This window comes from Archocentrus centrarchus, chromosome 16, assembly GCF_007364275.1.
Source record: "Archocentrus centrarchus isolate MPI-CPG fArcCen1 chromosome 16, fArcCen1, whole genome shotgun sequence".
NCBI lineage: Eukaryota > Metazoa > Chordata > Actinopteri > Cichliformes > Cichlidae > Archocentrus > Archocentrus centrarchus.
In genome coordinates, this window is record NC_044361.1 from 8,769,593 (window position 1) to 8,794,299 (window position 24,707).

Below are 24,707 nucleotides of genomic sequence, written 5' to 3' on the forward strand. Positions count from 1 at the left end.
GCATTTATTCACATTTCAGTACTTTCAATATGAAAGGCATTCTTTGAAGAGCAATAGCTTAATGAAATATTAAAGTGTGCTAACCATCTAAGTGAAAAGCCTCAGTTTTAAATTCCTCAATTCAAATGTAAGGTTGCCTCAGTCACCTTAAGAACAAGAGCACATATTTTCTGCTATTAATAATAGTAAGTCTTCACCCCAGCTACAGTATGTAAAATCTAAAGACTAGTGTGTCCTTCAGCTACATGTTTTTGTTTTTTACAGCAGGCTAATTGACAAAATTGATAAAATGACTAGCCTTGATCCTGAAGTTATCTGTTACTTTGGCTAGAAACCACTGCAAAACTGCAAAAAAACAAACAAACAAAAAAACCCACCTAACAGCATGTTCTCATACATGTTATGTGCCACTGGGGACATGTCATTTAAAAAAATGATTAAAGCTCCTCTACAATAAGGTCTTAGTGTGAAGCCCCCAGCACCACAGCAACCAGCAAACCAAGCACACAAATGGAAGGAGAAAGCGAGCGGCGCCCTCACTGTGGGTATACATTCCCTTTCCCCCTAATATTATAGGCCATGCAAACAAACAGCAGTGTATGTAAATGCAAGGATGAAGTGCTTCACTGTGAGGAGTCACTCTTTATTTGAACATAATGGTTTGTGTAATGACTAGATTAGCCTCCAGAGAGAACTTTTACTTACAGTGTTTAGGCGTGAACGAAGGACTACGCATTGCTAAGGCAATTATCTAGATGAACTTAGCTAACTGCATGCTAATGGCAGCTAAAGACCAGGTCTGAAAGCTTGCTGACTAACACATATGCACTGATTTATTTATTTATTATGTCTTCGCCAGGCATGGCATTTATTATTTTACTGTGAAATGCTATAATTTGGCATGTGAGATAAATACACACTTCATGTAATATGCCAATATTTACAGACTCTTTTCACTTGTAGAAAACATACACTGTATATTAAAGATGGACATAGCCAAAGTTAGCCATAGTTTATATCCTAAAAGCACTGATTTCAATTTTATGGCCTGTTTTTTTGTTTTGTTTCTGTTTTTTTATTTACTGAACCAGCTACATTTGGATGAGTGGAGGGAGTGCTAAGTTATCAGCTAATGCTAGCTAGCTTGGTTATTTAACACAGAAATGGGAAAACTAAGTTTTCCCAAACTAATCTTTGCGTCGCAAATGTTCACTGTCTAACTCAAAGTCTGTGTAAATTTAATCTGATATTCTTCCTACTTTGTGCATGCATAACTGTGGACTTCGAGTTAAGCCTAAACCACACAAACACTCGATGACTGTGTGTGCGTACACACCCAACCGCCCACCCATCTCTTACAGTAGACAAATGTATATATGAATGGCGGGTGTTTTAAATGAAAACGCGGGACCACCCAGGACTTCCAGTATCGCCCTGCCGACCTCCGAGGCTGACGGATGGAGGCTATTCACATCAAGCCTTTAACACCTTCAGATCCCCCTCCACACCACCACACTCAATAGTCAATACAAGCCTTGCACAATCCCCTAAGACAAATGGGCAGACTTCAAACACATACATACACAACCTCTGAAAGACAGAGTGGGAGGGTGGATGAGAGAGAGAGGAAAAAGACGGCCGGTGGGTTTTACCAGTGAAAGATGGAGAGACCTAACTTCAGCTCCCTCTCTCTCTCTCTCGCCTCAGCCCCCCCCACCCCCTTTTTCAAAACAAATGCACAATCCTCGTCTAGAGAGAAATACTCAGCATTAGGGCGATGGCTCCATTTACTCCTGTGGGGGTTCATTTGGGTCCTTTCAGGCCCTGTGTGTGTGTGTGTGCATCCTTGTATGTGTATATAGGAGGGGGGGTGTACAGGGAATGAAAGGCGTGGGGCGCTGTCAAATAGCCCCCCGCTCTTAATGGCCCAGCTGCATCATTACCTAGCACACACACTGGGCCCAAATAGACTGAGGGAGTAGGAGGAGGAGGAGGAGGATAGACAAGTCTATCAAACTAAGTATGAAGAGAGGAGGGTGGGGGCTCATCATTACCTAGCATACACTATGGAGTTGAAGAAACCGAAAGAAAAAGCAGGGGGTAGGGAGGGGTCAGACAGGCAGCTAAATTCAGTACAAAAGCATGTTAGTGAACTACACACTCACGGTGACACGCACACACAAACTCTGGGCCTCCAGGGAAGTTTTACAGCGGCTCCTTGTCTTGAACAGTGATGTAAGGTCCCTGTCGCTGTCAGGTGTGTGTGTGGGCAAAGCAGTAGGTGAATGACCACACATCTCCCCAGCAGAGAGTAGGACAATGTGTGGGGGAGCGACAACACGGCTGCATAGTGACACATGAAACATATATTCTGAAATAATGGCTGGGATACAGAAAAAAAGGCCGTTTTTCCTTTCTTTCTTTTTCCTGTCATCATCACCTACAGGGGCTACATGTGGGTGATGCACAAGGTATACTGCATACTTGGTTTGTACTCAGGCATGCGTCTCACATTGACACGTTAGACTTTTATTGCTGTTTGACTAATTGGAGAAAAATAAATGAATAGATTAATTTCATTGCCACTTTGTATCCAGTTTGTGTTCGGCTGGTGCAGCTTCTTCATTTTCAGATGGCATTCCTTTTCCGTATTCTTACATCCTCTCTCTTTTCTTCCGAGAAAATGGCTGGAATGTGCCAGTGTTTGTGTGTTCTTTTCATTTGAATTTTTATTGGATTGTTGGGCTACATTTCAATTAAAAACATGACCCCCTCCTCCCTCCACTTTTAGAAAGAATGTTGTCACACTAGAAACAAACTGGACAAGCATGGTCAAGTCTGAGCTGGGCTAAGACTCGTCAGACCACGCTTCAATAATTTTGGTTCTACCTGAAAAATCTGTGCAACAAAAAAGTGGAAATGAAAGCACACATTTATGTTCCGAGTCCTACTGACTTTGGTGATATCTAGACATTTGTTCTCATAGTGTTATCATGAGGTTGACTATTGACCTTGCAACTGTGATTTGCCATAAACTTTGCTGTAGACATTCTCTCATGTCCTGGAGAGAAGAGGAATGAAAGTCAGTAGAAGCAAGACTGAATACATGTGTGTGAATGAGAGATGAAGCTGCAAGGAGCAGAGGAAGTGGCGGTAGATGAGTTTAAATACCTGGGGTCCACCATCCAAAGCAATGGGCAGTACATGAGAGAGGTTAAGTAGAGTGCGCAGGCAGGGCGGAGCGGGTGGAGACGAGTGTTATAGGTGATTTGTGACAGAAGGATAGCAGCAAGAGTGAAAGGGAAGGTTTATAAGATGCTGGTGAGACCTGCCATGATGTATCATGGCAAGTTTGGAGATGGTGGCTCTGACAAAAAAGACAGGAGGCGGAGCTGGAGGTGGAGGTGGAGGTGGTAGAGTTAAAGATGTTAAGATTTTCATTGGGAGTGACCAGGACGGACGGGATTAGAAATGAGTATGTCAGATGGACAGCTCAGGTTGAGTGGTTTGGAGGCAAAGTTAGAGAGGCAAAGCTGAGAGATGGTTTGGACATGTGCAGAGGAGGGGATATTGGACAAAGGATGTTGAACATGGAGCTGCCAGGCAGGTGGAAAAGAAGAAGACCACAGAGAAGATTCATGGATGTACAGTGAAGGAGGACATGCAGAGGGTTGGTGTGACAGAGAAGGATGGTAGGCATAAGGATGAGATGGAGACAGATGATGTGCTATGGCGACCCCTAAAGGGAGCATCTGGAAGAAGAGGAAGAAGAAGAAAGACATTCTTAGTCCCAGAGGATCAATCCGAAGTTTAATGATCAATGAAGGCAAAATATAGTGAAGTACTTCAGGCTAGGTCCATGTACCTCAAACGGGCTGTCAAAAGTGTGCCAGTCTGAAAAGAAAAACTGATAGCAAGTCAGATGGCACAGAGGCTATGGTGTGTACATGAACACCAGAGTAAGCTGTAAACAAAGTACTGTCACTGTGTATATGTTAGCATCACAGCACCACTATGTCTAAGTAAGACTTCACAGCGCTGCTAGCATGGCTTGAAACTCCCTTCTCATTTCCAGAAATAGAAGTGGAGGAGATGAGGCAAAGATCATTTAACAAATGAAGACATCTTTGCTTCAACTTAAAGCTAATTAATTATCTAATTAATTGCAAATGTTTGTCTGTTGTTTCATCCAAGCTTCTCAGATAAACTGTTCTCACTCACTCCTTGTTTTTTGTCTGCTATCAATCCAGGGTCAACTTAACACTTCCTGATGAAATGTTTCCCATTAAAAGCATTACATAACCTGCCTAATCCATCACAGTTAAACATGTTGCTTAACTCTCCTCTTTCTTTATATAGTGTGAAACCATTACAATTGTTCAATCATCATTAATACAAGACATCCAAAACAAAAGTACTCCTCCAGGCATTAGAAAATACTTTATCCTACAAGCTAAAGATGAATAAAATAACAAAATATCCCACATTATTATTTTTTTTTTTACATTTTTGTGATATACATTATATATTGATATATTGCATACCTTAATTGAAATTCAAATCTATTTTTTAATACAAATCTCATTCAATCACCTTTTCCAAAACTCATGTGATTCAAAACCTTTCCATTTCTTAAGCTCCATTAATAATCCTCACTAATTCTCTATAAATTCAATCAACCTCAACATACATTTAATTAAAAATCACATTATCTGTTAAAAGTAGCTGCTTTGCTGCTTCTCATCCTATCACACAATCTTCTAAATGAAACTTGCAGTGAGACAGTCTTCATAATTACAGTTTCCAGGGTCAAGAATAACCTTTGAACCCTAGCTCATGGGCTAACAAATATGAGATTTATTCTAAGTGAACCAAGGAAATGGGACATCGTGATTAAATAACAGCAACACTAGAAAGGCTAATAAATCGATTCTCAGGTAGTCTCTGAGACTACCTGAGAATTCACGCTTTTTGAGCCCATCTGCCCAGGAAGAAAAGTGTGGAAAGAGGGATGCCGTGTTCAGGCTGTTCACCTCCTTCAGCATCTTACAGCTTCAAAAGAAATGTAAAGGAAACATCAGTTCAGTACACTTAAAAAGTTAAAACTGCCCAGAGAGAGCAAAACTCATTACCAGATAATGAATATTCACTCCACATAGTTATTTAAATTACAAACACTGCCACCTACTTTTCATTTACTCACAAAACCTAGTCAATATTAAACAAATGTGCTTTTTGCTCTTTAAAGCTATGAAAGCTGCAGTATTTGGTCAATTAAAGGACATGGCTCAGATGTGACATTTGTGAAGTGGTTTCAAAATTAATACATATATTGATAATATATAGTGGCCTTTTAAGGAAACATATATTTTAATTCAACCTCTGCTGTTTGCAGTGAGCTGTTCTGATGGTTCTACATCATAAGACAGAAAGCAAATACCAGCATTTTGATTCACTTTTGCCTGGCCAGCAAGCACTTCTCTGAGTGTACAATGAAAACACACTTTACTTCTCAAAGTGAAACGCTTGCTGAACACTCCCGCTTTGGCAAAGCACAGCCAATCTCCATTCATTTTAACAGTTTCATAAATATCTAATATAGTATACCTTTTAAATGTGTTGGTTGCAACAGTAAGGCATAACTTTTACTTTGAAGTCGAGCGTTCTCTTTGTCCAGTTTATATCATACTTTTTCAAGATTCACTCCTACTTGGTGCTTAGTGTCTGCAGATAGGTCGTTGTCTTCCATGCAAATTACAGGTGATCGTGGCAATCTGATGGCAACTGCAATGAAATTTTTGATGCAGCACCCTGTTTGTGACTGATTTTACCTGGTGACAGTCTGCAACCTCCAGGAACCACTCACCAACCAGTCAGGGAATGCACATTTTCCCTTGTAACCAGTGGTTGCCAGATGGTTGCCAACCTGTCCCTAGGCCTGTGTGACTGAGGCCTACAGGCTACAGCTCCTTGTGTCAGCACACCCTGTCAATCAAAGAAGCAGCAATCCTAGTTTTAAGCCTTAAGCGTATCTAATTGGAAGATGATAAAACACTCCACAGAGTTATATGAAAGGAGAACTTTCCACAGTGGAGAGAATGTTTTTTCTTCCAGCCTGTAAACATGGTTTGTGATGTTATAAAGTTAATGTTAAAAACACTGGAGTCTACAGGGATTGGCTCACTTTTGGAGTGAGCCTCGTGTGGCCATTATTGGAACTGCCGTTTTTGGCACCTTCATGCTGGCGTCGTTTTTTTCAGCCGTTGCCACTTACTGTGAAATACTGCAGCACACTAGCAAATGGATGTACTGAACTGAACCTCTATCAGTCAACAGACTTTCTGAGCAGCCTGTGCATTTTACTGAGCAATTTACAGTACAAACATATGTTCTTGTATACAATCTAATACATAGTCCAATGCTGCAGAACAGCAGTCTCCTCAGGAACATAGATTAAACCCATTAATGCTTTTTTGAGGTTAATTTTACTGAAAGTGCAAAACCAGAAAATACTACACTAGTGTTGTACTTGGCACGGGTGCTGGAGCAGAAATTAAAAATACATCATTGTGCGGTGAATGGAATGTTATGACTAATAAGACGGTAGCTTGTTCATCACCTCCTCTCTGGCGGGAATGTCAATAGCGCCTGACACCTACGAGCTCCACCACACTCCTGCTCTGCATCCTATTTTACACACACAGTACTTCCAAGAATCCCCACTCCTCTCTCCATTTCCATCACACTTTCCCTCACTCTCTTTCCATCATCTCCATCCATCCATCTCTTGTCGAAGCCTCTCAGCGGGGCTCGGGCTGTTGTATGCGAGGCATACTTGGGCTGTGGCGTCAGTTTGGAAATGAGGCTCGTTTGCATTTAAACACTCTGCTCTCTGGGCACTTGGTAAACTTGATGAGAGGAGGATGAGGGGAGCGGAGGGGGGAGAACAAGGGGAAGTAAAGAGAGAGAGAGGGAGAAGGGGAGAGCAAAGGGAGTAATTGCAACAGAGAGAGGAGCTGAAGAGAGAGACGGGAGTGAAGGAGGGAGTGTGTGGAGAACACTGGCTAATATAAATTCATTATGTAAATCCGCAGCTCAAACAAATTGACAGGCGGGTATTACACCCGAGAGGAGCTGAATCAAGAGCATGAAAGCATTAGCTCCACTCACCCTTGACCTCCAACCTCGACCTGTTCACCGGAGTGTGCCTGTTATGCATACTAACGACTCAGGAGGGGCCGGCCGAACAGAAACATTGCAACACGTTTTTGTTTTCTTACAGTGGTAGCTGGAGACAAAATTCTCCATCCTACATCTGCGCTGGAATGTAAACTAATGCCGAAAGGAAAACACTAGAGAGGAGTGTTTTCTCACTGAAGCAGACCCGCATAACAGATACACACTGCAGCAACAGCCGTCGCTGGAGACTCCTCTTTCTTCCAGTGTCTGGAAAAGAATATGTGAATTCCCAAACCTGGAAGCAAAAAGAAGAAAACACAAACTGCACCCCAGCAAGCCTGCAGGAGGAAGAGGAGTGAGAAGTTCTGAGGCTTCTCAAAGAGTTTAACAGTTGCACCGTGCCACATTCATCCCTCATTTGCACCACTGGGTAACAGTTTCCCCTTCACCTTTTTTCATTTTCAGAACTCTTTATACTTGTGTTAATCAGTTAAAGACATATTCTGACAACCTACAGCTGTAGACAAAAAGCTTAAGGAAGGGGAAGGGCGAGGGGAGGCTCCAGTGTGGCTGCAGCGGCTGGAGATGTCATCCAATCAAAAAGCAGCACTGCGTGAGTCATGGGGACGAAGAAAAACAACATAAAAACAACCCCCTGCCACCACCCGGCACCAATCTGTTGATGATTTTTGGAGTTTGTGACATGAAAAATGACACACAGTTCATTGTTTGCTGGTCATTATTCATGTTGGTATTCAAAGCTTTAAAAACGGTAAGACATCATGAGGGACGGTGCATTATTTATACATTAATTATGAATAAAGGCAACAGAAAAGTTTATCTGGATGTAAACTGAAAAGTTTAGATCTGGGGTAAACCCTAAAGTGGCTTCCAATGATTGCAGCTTTTATTAAGAGAGAAATGGTAAAATATGGCCCAAGCTCTAAAATCACTGTATCCTCAAATATCCATAATGCAGCTCAGTAGCAAAGACTGCCTTTGCCATTGAAACACCCACATAATTTGAACTCCATGTTCCAAGTTTTTAGCACATTCTGACCCCACTTGATCAGACTTTACACAGCTCCCTTGACAATATAACAATATACAACTGTTTTCACAAGCTTCTCTGGACTCCTCACGGCAAGAAACTTCCCATTTAATGCTGTTTTTTTTTTTTTTTATTATTCGGAAAACAACTTAAAACCTATGAAATGCTCTCAACATCCTCCAACAGCCTCAACAATGAATGACATTCAAGCATCATAAGCCTATTTTTTTTTCTTCATTGGCATTTTGGAGATATTTTGAAGTGCACTCAATTTACTCAACACTCCACCGCCCTCCAACACTGACCAGTCTCTCAAAGTAAAATAAATCAAGCACATCTCCTATGTTAAAGCCTCATGAATATCCAAGAAGGGCTGAACAATCACTTCAGCCACCCCTCTGACTCGAAAAGGCGGTTCGGCTTTGGAGACGACCATATGGAAGGGCAAGAGTTTGAGTTGTTGTAACTGTTAAGCGGCGGTGTGACGAGGGGCGACGGCAGCCGAGGTTCTAAGCATCTGCAGCTGCTGTCATCGTCGACTGGGCCGGCAGGCTTAGAGCCAGGCGCCACTCATGTCTAACCTGAGTACGGCCGGAAAAAAACCATTAAACAGGCTACAAAGACTGCCGCCGGGCTTAGGAAAGGAGGGCGAGAGACAAAGAAGGACAGCAGAAACACAGATGAAAGCAGCAACTACAGAAAGTACATGTGAGAGAGATAAAAGAAAAGAAGAGGGAGGTCCTGATGAATGTGTTTATCCAGCGCTTTCCCAAGTGTTTCTCATGTTGTGTCTGCTCTGAGTAAATCCTTGAACCACACAGAAAGCAGGCCGCTCCACAGAGAGCCCGAGGACAACTGGACAGCTTCGCTAATCTGAATCTTAATGAGCTGGAAATCCCTCCCATCGCTCGTTCTCTTTCCTCTCTGCGTCACACGCACGCACATGTCCATTCAATAGATTCGTTTTAGGAATAACATAGTAAAACTGAAGATGACACATACAGTCCTCCAGCGCATTTGTGCTAATGACATGCAGACCTAATTAATCATCAGTTCATCTGAATGTGATCACAGCTCTGTGCCTCAACGGCTGATCATCTGCCATCATGTGTAATCGCAGACAATACAACAGGTGTGTGACGAAATGGGGGCCTTGAGTGGCACTGCACCCATCCCGAAATTTCACTGGCCTCCCGGGAAGGGTGTTTTTATGGGGAAAACAGAGTTGTTCTCCTAAATAGATATAAAAGTAATGTAATTAGGTTATAAAATGTTCAATAATGTGCACTAAAAGTTCTTAATTGCCTGCTAATTACAGATGAAAAACAATGAAGCTTTAAGTTTGGAAAAACTGACTTCCCTCGTATGGCATATGCCAAGATATTGTTACAGGGCAGCTGTGTTTCCTGGTTGAGGAAGGTGTTTATTTCTGATAAAAGTGTTTGATTTCCCATTGCCCCCATTGACTGGTTCTTGGCAGGATTTTAAATAAATCCTGAAAACATCTCTGTAATGCATTAAAGCCAGAAACTTGACCTGCAAGACATTTGCAAACAAACCCAAATAAACCTATAAATGAATGTGCTGGCTTATAAGTATAAACATATAAAGTGAGGTAGCAGTTGGTATGGTCGCAGTTCAAATTAGAACATAAAAACAGTAAAGGGTGTTTTATGAATGTAGGTCACAATCAGGTCAGTTAGCCAATCCCAAAAGTGTCACAGAAACATCTCCTGGCAGCGCAGCCGCCCCCTGATGTTATATACACGAGCAGATATTAATGTTGAGCTCTGTGGTGAATAATCAACAATACATTTTCTATTGAAAGCCATCAGCTGTCAGCTGTCACCACTCTAAAACTCTAAACACATGTCAAACTGATCAGCAAAGCATTGATCACAGAGAATGACAAATTTTTGCTCTCTTCATTAGTAACACACTAACAGTGAGAGACATTTAAGTGCAAAACCATCCACGGCCTCAGGGATCCTGCAACACAATCAAAGGAACTGCAGGGCCTAGTGACACATCCTCCATGTAGACTGATAACATTAGATTATTACTTATATTTAGGCACTTAAAATCAAGTCACATCAGTTTGTCTCCATGTAGACAAACTGAAACTTGGAATAATAGAATAAAACACTATATACATAAGGAATGCTCAACTTGCTAATAATTACTTTTATTCATTAACCCACAACTGTATTTTCAATAACCGATAAGTGTTAGCTGTGATAGCTAGCACTGTCACCTCAGCCAGAAGGTCTTGGCTTTGAATCCACTGGTGAGCTAGGGCCTTTCTGTGTGGAGTTTGTATGTTCTCCCTGTGTCGGCGTGGGTTCTCTCAGGGTACTCAGTGCATGGGGTTAGGTTAATTGGAGATTCCTTTTGACTGATTTAAAGTTAGTGAGTACATTTTTTTTAGCTTATTTAATAGAAAAAATAATATTCTACTCATAAATATACATAGACTACAAACTGATGCATTCTCACAAACTTAAAATCCATAATAAGTAACTCAGGGCCGGTTTTTGGAAGCCACCATGTTTCCACACCATTTTTGAACACAGTTTTTGGGACGGAAGTGAAAACACGAAGGAAAGAGCCAATGCCACTGGCGTCTTAAAATAAAAAGAGATGTCATCCTCTTCCTCCTCACCCCAAGCTTCATGTCCTGAACTGAAGTCAGGGCTCTAAGACAAAAATGTGCATAAACATGCTTCTTTAGTCACGATATTGTCACCATTACTGCTTTTCAGCAGATTAGACATGCGACCCTCCTGTCTGACAAGAAACAGCAGCTGGTTACAAGCTAACAATGTTGGATCCACTTCAAATACAGTTTCATTAACAGAGGCTAGTAGAGGCTAATAGTAGCTAACAGCAGCAAAAACAGCACCACTTACTGACAGAAAAGTTCAGGATATCCTCAACAACTAGCCTTAGTATTGCTGGTCAGAAGTGAGCTTCACTGACTCATCAGCTTTTATCGAACTGCTTTCACAAAGTTTTACAGCCTCCTCCAGAGTAAATAAAGGTGGACGCTTCTCACACAGCATTCACAGCTCAGATAAACAGTGTACTGACAGCCTAAACAACAGGGGAAAAACTCCGGGGGGAGGCAGTCCGGAGTCACTTTGCTATCTGAGAACACTCACTACAGATGAACAGTGGTGATTCGGGGGTAAAAACATAAAATACTGCAAAATATTCACCGCATCTGTATTTTTTTCATGTCATGTTTTATATATATATATATATATATATATATATATATATATATATATATATATAGACAGATATGCTATGCTAATGAATGTCTTTTATTGTATAGTAGTGTACTGTTTAGTACCATCTGCATGTTCTTAGTTCATAGACGGGTTAAGACCACTTATACTGTATAGCAATCTGAAATTAGTCTCAAATATACACACACATTTCTGAGGCATGTCTGTGGTCTGGAGGTCACCACAGCAATGATCAGCTCACAATTCATCCCTCCACAATCAATGCTTAAAACCCAACGGCCCCATTCAATTAGCAGCATCCTGCAGCTACATTCACTTGCTGCCTAATTGACCTCTGAGTCGCAGTGGAGAGCAAGTCCTGGCATTGAAAACAGCTGCACAGAGAGAGATTGTGCCAATGTTGACACAATAATTACACAGCAAGTCACCCAACACAGGCTTTGGGGTCAAAAGTGGGTGAAAAGGAAGATAAGATGGCAAATGAAGGAGGCAGAGGAGATGAGAAAATAAGGAATAGAAGAGGAGGGAGGGAGGGAGAAGAGAGAAGATAGAAAAGAGAGCGTAAAAGGGAAAGAAGAAGACAGCTGACCGGAGGCCTGTTCAACCATGAGATTAGGCTAAGTGATGAAAAGCAGGGAGGAAATAGACGCTGAGACAGTTGGAGAGCCTCGGGTGAGGAAAAAAAAAAAAAAAAAGCAAAGATGGCTAATGAGAAATGCTTTGGAGATGCTTTTAAGAGCAGGCTGGGTGGGAGAAAAAATCAAGATAATACAGTTCTAGGATCACCAACACTAGGACGGGAATGGCCACTGGGAAAGATCTAATAACGGGATTTGATAAACAGCTTCAGCTTCAGTCACGGAGAATATGGCCTAAGCCACTCAAGGCTTAAAACATCAAATTAACATGGGTGTCTGAACATGTCATCTGTATAAAGGACGCTATCATCCCTGCTATTGAAAAACATAAAACTAACTAATCTAATCAGGTAACCATATCACAAAGCTACACATTAAAAAGCACTTAAGAGAAACTTCAATGATGACACACATGAAAAAGAGAGGATAGTTCAGATTTGGTGGAATTGCTCCACACTAATTTAGATTCTTTTCATCAAAGTTTAATTTGTAAAGATAATCAGTGGAAGACACTGGACAAGAATTATCACCACCTCACAACGGACCAAATCTGGTCTTCCAGTATGAGGATAAAAATGTGGGCATATCAGTCAAGCTAATCTTCCTCACCTATCAGTGAAAACACAGGAAATTCCAACCAAACCAATATATGTGTGTAAAACTACACAGCAACTCAGATTTTCAAAACCACAATTTTTTCTCTTTGTTTGAAGATTTCTTGGCATAAAAGTAACAAAAAGGAGAAAAAAAAAAGGCTTCAAGCTTTTGAACCAGTTTTCTTAATTTCTGCTTTTTTGAAAAACAATATTACAAATAAAATAAACATGAATAGTTAAATAATTAATAATTTTACATATAAAATAACTGTTTTACAGGAAGACTTTATAACCTTAGTTAAACAGTGGCCACAACTGTCAATTAAAAGACAATGGCACTTTATTTCACAGTTGCTTTAAACCTGTTCTAGTCAACATTTTTGTATCATTAATTAGTGAGTTGACTACATGCAACGGTGCAAGCAGTCACAAATAGTGATTAACCCCTGGAGAATCAGAGCCCCACTCTGTGGTTACAGAGAGTCTATTTGAACTTGTTGCTCTAGCTTAAGAGCCTGTGTTCTCCACTCTCATCAACCCTATTTTTAGCCAAAGCAGAATGTATGCACTGTTTCTCGATGTTGAACCCCCCATCAGAACTAAGCACTAGGGATTTTTTTTGTTTATATTTACAAAAGCTGCAAATGTTACATTGTGTTGCCAAAAGTATTCACTCATCCACGCAAATCACTGAATTCAGGTGTTCCAATCACTTCCATGGTCACAGGTGTATAAACCAAGCACCTACAGTAGGCATGCAGACTGCTTCTACAAACTTTTGTGAAAGAATGAGCTCAGTGAATTCCAGCGTGGTACTGTGATAGGATGCCACAAGTCCAGTCCTGAAACTTCTTCACTACTAAATATTCCACAGTCAACTGTTATCGGTATTATAACAAAGTGGAAGTGATTGGGAACAAAAGCAACTCAGCAATGAAGTGGTAGGCCACGTGAAATCAGAGAGTCAGTGGATGCTGAGGCGTATAGTGCACAGAGGTCGCCAACTTTCTGCAAAGTCAATCGCTGCCAACCTCCAAACTTCATGTGGCCTTCAGATTAGCTCAAGAACAGTGTGTAGAGAGCTTTGTGGAATGGGTTTCCATGGCTGGGCAGCTGCATCCAAGCTTTGCATCACCAAGCACAATGCAAACTGTTGGATGAAGTGGTGTAAAGCACGCCACCACTGGACTCTAGAGCAGTGGAGGCGTGTTCTCTGGAGTGATGAATCTCCATCCGGCAATCTGATGGATGAGTCTGGGTTTGGCATTTTCCAGGCCTTCTCAACCAACATCAGTGTCTGACCTCACAAATGTGCTTCTGGAAGAATGGTCAAAAATGTCCATAAACACTTGAAGCTGTTATAGCTGCAAAGGGTGGGCCAACATAATACTAAACCCTATGGAATAAGAATGGGATGCCACTGAAGTCAATGTGTGTGAAGGTAGATGAGCAAATACTTTTGGCAATATAGTGCAAGTTGGCTAATGTATATTATTAGCCTACTGTTACAAATACACACACACACACAAAACCCCCCAAACTGACCTAAACTATAAAGATATTTAAACAAGAAATAAAGAACCAGGCAAATGTTACAACCTAACTCAGTTTCAGCTGACATTCATGGATTGTATCAACTAATGATCAGATTCTGGTGGCTATATCACTTGGAATCACTGAATGACATTAAGGTGCTGTGTGAGGATGCTGGTTCAAATCCCTGAACTGGCATTTACTGGAAAAATGCGACTTCCACTCTTGACTGGATTTAAAACCATCTGGAATCTGAACCACCACCAAAAAGCCCCTGAGCCTCAGACTGGCATTGGAATACTGAGGTGTTGAGGTGCTGCCTCTCTCCACTCTCAGTGCGCCACTGTGGGCCCTTGAGCAAGGCCCTTAACCCCCAGTTGCTCTCCGGGCACTTTCTAGCTGCCCTCTGCTCTGCATGTTGTGCTGTGTGCGTGTGCTGCATGTGTGATGGGATAAATGCATGTGTATGTGAAGATAAAAGTTGTTGTTTTTTTGTTTTGTTTGAAACACATGATTTACTCTCCGAGCAGTCGCGAAACTTGAAAACGTGCAACAACAAACCAGAAACAGAGAACATTTGCTTCAAAGTAAAAGTTCTGCAATCAACACATTTTAAAAAGGTGCGACTTTTACTTTGAAGATGAATGTTCTCCATTTCTGGTACACATCGCCCTTTTTACAGTTTCACTACCATTTGGCCAGTTGTTTACCAGCTTTGACAGACACGCTGGCATCTTCCATGCAAACTACTGATAACCGCAGTAACTTTCAAGTGATCAAAGTGTTCACTAAGAGGTTTTGTTGCAATGCTGTGCACCACTTTGGGACCAATCGAAGAATACTCATAAAGAATACTTCCCTAGTAACTGGTGGTTACCAAGGTGGTCACTGACTGGTTTTTAGGCCTGGCTTGAATGGGGCTTTAACAATCAATTTCACAGCAAATATGAGCAAATTTTCTCATACAGACCCATAGTTGCCAGATAGTCGCTGATGGGTCTCTATGCCTCTGTGACTGGCGCCTAACTTTGATTTGGTGCCCCCCTAGATGGTACAGGCTGTATAATGAGAAATAAACAAACACACAGTAGGAGTGCACTTAGGCCAGGCAACACAGCTCAGCTATTCTGTCTGTGCCTCTCAATTAGCATTATAGCTAGACTGATAGAGTTACACTAATTGAGGACAACACTAATTGAGGGCAACATCAAATTACTGCCCAAACCAGGAGACATCCTGAACGTCATAAAAAAAAACAAAAAAAAAAACAAAAGCATTGAAAAGCCAACTGTAAATTACTTGCACAGCACACGATAACAAACCAACAGGCAGACAAATGTGAACATGTGAGAACTGTTGGCAGCTATAGGCAGAAGTTTCTTTCAGAAGTTGGTGGAAGGAAAAGCAGAGCTAAAAATGATGCCACGTGATAACATATAGCACTTTTTAGTGTTTACAAAACTATAAATGTGAAAGCCTACTGGAGGATCACAATTTTACAAATGTATACTGTAATGTAAATACCAATTACACAATGACATTGGCGGTAAAATGTTAGCATTAGCCACGAGTAGCCACCAAATCCTGCTGTTCATTCCTTAGTAAGCTGTATCCTGAGCAAATCTCTAATGAAAACGAGCACAGCAAATTGATCCGATTGAACATGTGTTCTGAAGATCATGTCCTGTATCACAAAGACAATCTTACTTGTTACCACTGAAGTTGAACTGCTTTTCAGTCTTTGTAAAATGGACATAAAAATACAAGCCAGACAACATCAAACACCTTCCCACGCTTACTGCATAAATAAGTAAGTGTTAATAGGCTGGATTCACACACAGATGAAAAAAAAATCTTAACAGAAAATCTCAAATAAAGTGTAAAAGTGAATAAGAAAGCATAGACAACCTTCCCTCCCACTACAATGTTAGGCACTTTACCTTCAGCACAGTGATGACCTTAAATTTTTACTCAGATTCTTTCTCAGAAATGGTGTATCTCAAGAAGAAAAAAAAAGAAAAAGCAGCTTTATGGCATCAGAAAAAAAAATATTGAAGCTATCAGTGGTAGACAACAGCCCTGTGTAAGGCACTCAGACAGTCTGGGATGGAGGAGTAGTCAATAATGAGCCTCCTCAGTTATGATTCTCGACAAACGGAATCAATCAACCAGCCTAAAGGCTTGCTAGATTCTACTGAAGTGCCGTTCACACTGGACTGGGATCAATGGCTAAGCTAGAGTTGACCATCGATCCAAACCATCCTCTGGTCTCTTTCCCTGTCCCCTCCTCATACTTCAGCAGAGCCTAACAAGGGGAGAAAGCCTGGCTGAAGTGAAACGGCATTCACCTTGTGATCCGTAATGGAAAACAGTCTTAAAAACACACAAGCTCCCTTAGGCTTCTTTGTGGGCTAAATGGTGCTTTGCACAGCCATTACTTTTCAAAGGTCACTTAGGCCTCCACAAGGGTCTTTCCTGCTATTTAGAGTAATAATGCTACTTTAATAGTATATGTGCTACTACTCTGGTGCTCTTAACACCCAACATACATCAGGCAGAAGATGTTTTTTCTACTATTTGGCAGTTTTCTAAATATTTATTATCATCCAATTTTTTCTGACACAATTGATATACAGAATGAGTTAGTTAAACCTAAGTTTGAGCTTAAACTAGCCACAGTGTGGGCTTCCATCCACCTCATAATGTGCATTTGAAAAATCATTCTGACTTCCATGACACTGAAGATCAACCACAGCAAAATGCAGTAAAGTCATCAGAGCATCAGACCTGTTCGGGCCAGCCTCATGTTTTCATCCCATTTTCAATAAAGTTGAACACTGTACACTGTACAAGCTGATGGCACATGTATAAACATATCTAACAGCAGAAGTGTGTCCATTTACGAGTACTTCAGGGCTCTGTGGTTAAAAAAAAAAAAAGCAGAGAAGACAGCTGAAGACACAGCAGCTGCAAGTGTATTTGGGTCTCTTCATACCAGCTGAGAGGTGCTTCTTACAGCAGTTTTCCATGAAATATTCCCTCATCTGGTGCTTTGATTTAGGTGGTGGAGAGCACCGTCAGAATACAGTCTTCAGTAATGTTCATGTAGGTTAAGATAAATGACTAACATGTGCAAACACATCAAACAACTCAACTTTTGCCTTTAATCTTCTAATAATTGATATTTTTAATGCATTTTGAAGTCACTTTATGACAATATCTTGCAGTGATAATATTGACAAATATCATATATATATATATATATATATATATATACATATATATATATATATATATACATATATATATATATATATATATATATATATGAGGTGTGGTTGTTAAAAAAAGTTCTGACAATAGATCAATGGAAATCAGAGTTCAAGATCACTGCCTCATGTACCTCTGTACGTGTCTCTCTCAGTTTTAGTGCAGTGGGACTCTTGTTATGTTTCCCTCTAGTTTTGCCTCTGTGGTGGCCACTGGGTCTCCTCAAAAAAAAAAAATAAAAGTGCTTTAACTTGACTGTCATTTTGAGGAAGTGGACTAAGTTCAGGAAGCCAAATCTGGTAAGTGGTTGAGATGGTGACCAAAGATTGTGACTGTGTATCCAAAAAAACCCAAAAAAACCCATGCATTTTCAGTGTACACTGAGCTGATGTGCAGTTCAGATAGTTTCTCCCTAAAAAGCCTCAAAAAAGGTACAGTAGAACTCAACATGGACAGCCTCGCCCTGGAGAATGAATCTGTGGTGCACAACACGACGAAGGGCAAGAAATAATAACAAGCATGCCTTTCACCTGACGCACTACCTTTGGGTTCAGAAAGTGTGGACTCAACTGAAAATTACTACTACAAGTACTACTACTGCTGCTGAAAACTGCTCAGTCATAGCTGGAGACCTAGCTGTCGTCACCACGTAATCCTTCACGTAAAAATTCTGATCAGCTTGAAACAGAAGTGGACGTTTGCTCCATGTGTTTGAGGTCAGTGTACAATCCAAATGGCCAGAACTGGGCCTCCATGGAGGAACTAGCAGCTGTGCTTGAAGCTTCGACGTAAAATTGGCCAAACTTGAATCAGGTATTAGTTTAACAGGCTTGGATGGATGGATGGATGGATGGATGGATGGATGGATAGATAGTGTGCAGTGGAGAGAGACAGGAAAGCGGCGAGAGAACGCAGTCCACAGGTCAAGACACAAACTCAGGCCGCCTGCACCGCCACTCAGCATGCACGGTCACCTGCTCATCCGCTGAGCTACCCCGGCCCTAACACCAATCCTATAGCAGGAAAAGTGTGCTCAGAGTACTGACCTTAGTGAACTGAGCACAACTGCTTCGTCTTATCAGTTCTGAGGATCCTTTGTAAGAGGCAGAATGTGATTTTTTTCTGTCACTGTCTCACTTTAAAAGCAACCTTTTAAATGTAAAACATCCAGGTGGCTTAGTGGTGAAGCCGGCGACCACATACACATGCCGCGTTGCGGTGCGGGCGGCGCGGGTTCGCATCCCGGCCCGTCGCCAATTTGCTCGCGTCTCTTCCCCTTATCTTTCCCCCATTTCCTGTCTCTCTCTACTGTCGATAAAAGCCGCTGTGGCCAAAAAGGTAAAACATCCTTTTTGATGATGCTGTCTTTTCATTTAACCAAGCCCTTTTCATAGCTGCTTTAGCTGTCTCTACAGGAAACACACAAGCATAATTAACGACATTATTAACAACTGCATTAAATCTAGTTCTGAGGTATCATAAGACACACTTTAATGAATCAGAATGACTGCCACAAAAACACAGGTACTAAACAAACTTTGGACACTCTTTAATGCCATTTTATTAGATCTGATTTAAATGTAAATTACCCATGTCTAAATCAGCAATTCATTTTTGTTCCTTACTGTTGTGCTAAACTCCAGCTGGCAGCAGATGTGAAGAACTTAGGAGAGGAGAGGAGAGGAGAGGAGAGGAGAGGAGAGGAGAGGAGAGGAGAGGAGAGGAGAGGAGAGGAGAGGAGAGGAGAGGAGAGGAGGTGCAGGGAGTGAGATGCAGGCGTCAGGCTGCAGTGTGTCTAGACAGTATTCATGATCCATCTGTCTGCCACCGCCACGACAACAGCCAGCGGCTGCAACAAGATGGCAAACTCCATTAACACAGAAACGTTTTCTATGTCCCTCTCCCTTCCCTTCTTCTTTTTCTCCTCATAATCCCCCTCTCTTTCTATCCATGGCCATGTCTGTCTGGTCTTCCATCTCCCTTCAAGCCCCTCTTTGTCTCTCGTCTCCCCCCTGAGACTGCCTGCACTTTTTTCATTTTTGCAATCTCTCTATCCCCTTTTTTTTTCTCCTTTCTCTCATCTTCTTTTCCCTTCAACCATCTCTGTCTTTCTGTGTCTCTCAGGCATCACCAGAAAATGTGCACCAGCTCAGAAAATTACACTCATTGTACAGCTTTCCCATAATGCACACTGCAAACTGTTACATTAACATTTGCTCCAGATAGCTAAATATTTTAAGTACCCAGCTCAGGATTCTATTCATTGGAAATGACCCCCCCCAACACCACGCCTCAAAATCACCTACCCTAAAATAAAAAAAAAAATAATAAAATGTTTCTTCACAGTGGGTTGCAAAGAGCTGCAGAAATGTAGACAGACAGCAGGTAAAAAAGTGAGAGAGAGTCACAAAACAAAAAGGATGGAGGGGTGGGAGAGGTGAAACACATTTGAGGGAGGAAGGTGGAGGGTGGGGGAGTGAATGAGGGAGGGTGTGAGGAAGAGATGGAGGGGAAGGTAAGAAACCTGCCAGACACACACACACACACACACACACACACACACACAAACACACACACGCACACACACACACACACACACACACACACACACACACACACACACACACACACACACACACACACGGAGCCAAGAATGAAAGTGCTGCTGTAAAAAGTTTTCTCTCTCCTCCTAAAAGTTGTTGAAAGAGAACACTGCAGCACATCAAAGTGGCCTGGCAGACAGCCATCGGAGCCCATTGGTGTCCTTCACCCTCTCTCTCTCTCTCTCTTTCTCTGTGCACTCCCCCCCCGTGTTTTCATTGATCGTGACGAGTCAAGGGAACACTCTCATCTTCTTCCCTGGACAGTTCTGCTCAGCAGGAGGTAAAAGGAGGTGGCTGTGCTGGAGGTAAGGGTGTGGGGAGGATGCCTGTACAGCAAAGGTAGCATTCTGTACTTACGTAAAAATACAGATATTTGTGTTAAAAATACTCTGGTAAAAGCTGAAGTACTGATTGAACTTCTTTACTCAAATAAAAGTGAAAAAGTACAGGCTCTGAAATGTACTCAAAGTAAGAAAGTAAAAGTAGCTCTTTGGAGGATGTTTCTACCAGCTATTTTTGTGTAAAGCTAACTGAACCTTATATATTATTAACCCGACCGTGTCCCTCGGGGTATCCTTTGGGAGGTCCTGCGGGAGTGTGGGGTGTCTGGCCAGTTGTTGCAGGCCATTTGGTCTCTGTACAACCGCAGTGAGAGCTTGGTCCGTATAGCCAGTAATAAGTCGGATTCGTTTCCTGTGGGTGTTGGACTCCAGCAGGGCTGCCCTTTGTCACCGATTCTGTTCATAATTTTTATGGACAGAATTTCTAGGCGTAGCCAGGTGGCAGAAGGCTTCTTCCTTGGTGGCCTCAGAGTCTCATCTCTGCTCTTTGCAGATGATGCGGTCCTGTTGGCTTCATCAGGTGCTGGCCTCCAGCTTGCAGTGGAACGGTTCGCAGCCGAGTCTGAAGCGGCTGGCATGAGAATCAGCACCTCTAAGTCTGAGGCCATGCTCCTCAGCCGGAAAAGGGTGGAGTGCCCTCTCCGGCTCAGGGACGAGTTCCTGCCCCAAGTGGAGGAGTTCAAGTATCTCGGGGTCTGGTTCACGAGTGATGGGAGAAGGGAGCAGGAGATCAACAGACAGCTCGGGGCTGCTTCTGCAGAGATGCGGATGCTGCACCGGTCTGTCGTGGTGAAGAGAGAGCTTAGTGTAAAAGTGGAGCTGTCGATTTACCGGTCAGTCCACGTTCCTACCCTCACCTATGGTCACGAGCTTTGGGTAGTGACCGAAAGAATAAGATCGCGAATACAAGCGGCAGAAATGAGTTTCCTTCGAAGGGTGGCTGGCCTCTCCCTTAGAGATAAGGTGAGGAGTGTGACCATCCGGGCGGGGCTCAGAGTAAAGCCGCTGCTCCTCCACATCGAAAGGAGCCGGTTGAGGTGGCTCGGACATCTGATTAGGATGCCTCCTGGTCGCCTCTTGGGTGAGGTGTTCTGGGCATGTCCCACCGAGAGGAGGGAGACCCAGGACACGCTGGGGAGATTATATCTCTTGGCTGGCCTGGGAACGCCTTGTGGTCCCTCCGGATGAGCTGGAGGAGATGGCTGGGAAAAGGGAAGCCTGGGCTTCTCTGCTTAGGCTCCTGCCCTCGCGACCCAACCCCGAATAAGTGGAAGAAAATGGATGGATGGATGGATGGATATTAATGTAATAATAAAACAATATTATTACATGAGAATACAAACTATTTCAATCCAAATTCTAATTATGATGAATCCACTCAGCTTGAACCAGGGGCGGAGCTTCTGGGGGGGCTGGGGGGGCTGGGAGGGCGGCACGCCCCCGGCCCAGGCCTACAGGGGGCCCGGATGGGAGAAAGGAGAGAAGAATAAGATTTCAGGTAGCCAGGCCTCTGTCACGTCCGAGGCGCGGTGGAGAAGACGGACCCTCTTCTGATTTTATTGCGATATGCATGGCCCAATGTGCACAGTATACAGCCCACGATACGTCACCCATCATTCATGTTTTACACGGGGTTTAAAGGTTGCCACAGTCAGGACTGAGTCATGGTTGCGCAAACCTTTACAAGACCGACTGACTTTAGTGATACAGTAGGTATAAAATATTGAATAATAATGACTGGCTTTATTTTCACTCTTACATTTAACTTTATGACACACAAATTTTCAAGTGGATCGCCAATATTTTCTCCAAGTGTATTGTGGGTAAAACTTGTCACCAACCATCCACCAACATCATCATCAGTCACTTGGCAACAGATTGTAAACTAAAGGCCGTTTCACACCGGATGTGTTGCGTAAAAACAACGTGAAATTCCAAATCTTTCGGATGTGAATTTGTCGCTTTGAGTTTTTGCGAATAAATCGTCCTCATAAAACGCACTGTGAAAGAAAGGAAGTCGACATAAAATGATGATGTAATGAGGTTGTGATGTTTCTAAACAAGAGAAGGAAGAAACAGAGATTCTGGGTTCATCCAACTCATAAGAAAGTGGCAGCAGGGAGAGTTTTATGGTTTGATCCAGAAGTTGAAGTTGCACCACGGCCGCTTTCACGCATACTTCAGGATGTCAGTGGACAGTTTGAGCTCTTGTTGGCAGAGTTGAGGAGGCAGAGAATAATATCAGAGAGCCGACTGACTCAGAACAGCATGTAGCTGTGTGTCTGAGGTAAAATAGTACGAGTTTACTGTTCCCACATCACTCTGTATTCAGTACATCGGTGCGCGTTTTGAGCTATGAACTCACATGTTGCTAAATGCAGTGTTCTGATTGGTCAGATCTGTTTGTTTGCTTGCGAAAGTCAGAAAAATCTAACTTGATCTGAAAAAATAAATGCCGCAAATTCGTCCTGTGTTGGCTGCATTAAGAACAGGAGAGTCCAAAAGATGTTTAACGCACAAAGCATTCGCACAAAATTTACGTGTCCGGTGTATAAAGGCCTTTAAGTTAACATGAGTGGCACTTCATAACATACACATTCCTGCTGTTGTGGGCATGTGTATGTTGTAAAATGATGATGAGCTTTATTATTTGGGTATAAAGGGCCCGGTCATTTGCCCCGCCCCCAGCCCGGCTCTGATTTGTTCCGCCAGTGGCTTGAACACTATTATTTAGAACATGAGCAGACAAAAAGAAAGAGAATTTAAAAACAGCTGTTGCCCACATTGTAGAGGATGACTCTGCCTCATCACCTAAATGCTGGGATTCAGCAGGTGGGGCGACCCTAACACTGGTCGCAATGGCTTAACGTGGGGAAAAGACTCACAACTCACAATAATTTCTATTCTAATTTCTATCCAGCAGATTTTCTTTGTGATCAGCTGCTGCTGCTCTGAAGTTTACTGCTCATTGTGGATTTACACACCTGAATTCAACAAAATGTAACCCAGTATTTCACGAGCTATCTTAGCTGATTTCCATCCCCTACACTGACAGTATATTGTTTATACTGTCTTTATACTGACAGTATAAAGTTGGAATAAAGGTTGAACTGAGTGAATGAATCTAAGCATCATCAGCTTAAATTCAAACTCATCTCTGCTACACTGATGTAACCTGTAACTCTGACCATGAACAGCACAGCTGCTGTGCACCAGTCCAGCACAGAGCTTCACTGTAAATTCACCACAGCACAGCAAACTGACCTGTTTATCCTGCACTAAACTGCAGTATTTTCATGTAACCTCTGAATAACACAAAATTAGTATACCTCAGTTTGTTCTGCAAGACATTTCACAATATTAGTATTTGTGGAAGTACAAGTATTTGTACTTTGTTACTTCCCACCTCTGCTGTATGTGCCCATATGTTAACCAGGAGGGATAACACCACAAACAATACAGTACGTATCTTTATACGCAGTCTATGGTTCCCATAAGTCCTTTGAGCCGTCAAGGTAATCTCTGAATGATTCATTTTGCATGTATGTAAACTCTCCGCCACTCTCCATAAACACTCAGATCACTCTGAAATTAGACTAATTATAGCATGGAGTAGATCTCAGTTTGGTTTGTGTCATGTTTGCTTGGTTCCCTTAACTTAGGCTTTGCACACACAAAGAGCTCCGGGGTCATTTCACCATTTGCTACAGAATTTTAGAATTGACAGAGTGCATACTATTGCACTGGAATACTTGTAAAGACATACAAATGGAAGCACCACTACTTGTAACAACTGGTGAATGGCAGGTAGTTTGATCCATGGAAGAAACTAATGTACCTCTCGAGATATGGAACAAAGAGCACATGGGTTTTCCTCCAGTTTTCAACTTATATGGGCCTTCATTAGGATTACACTGCAGTGATGGATCAAGGTAAAAAATGAATATGTCAAAAGTACTTTAATGAATGATAAAATTAAGTGCCAAGCTCACTATTTTGCCACTTAACCTGGCAGGAGCACGAAATGTTTTTGTATGCATTAAGCAGGAACTTTAAATAAAGCACTTTTTTTGGAAACCGTTGCCACAGGACATGCACCGTTTTGTTACCACACTCAGTGACAGATAGCTTTAGTGTCACATTCACTGGCAGTGCGCACAAGCAAAGAAGTCAGAAACTTGGTAGGTTTGCCACACCCATTTAAAAAAAGCAGACAACTCCACCCTCCACGGGGGAAAAAAACAG

General features: G+C 42.2%; 1 protein-coding gene across 2 annotated transcripts in view; it reads right to left on the reverse strand.

Annotated features, from left to right (window-relative positions):
- LOC115794099 (low-density lipoprotein receptor class A domain-containing protein 4) overlaps window positions 1-24,707 on the reverse strand; it is a 253,084-nt gene that overhangs the window by 97,187 nt on the left and 131,190 nt on the right. The gene's annotated exons all lie outside the window — the stretch shown is intronic.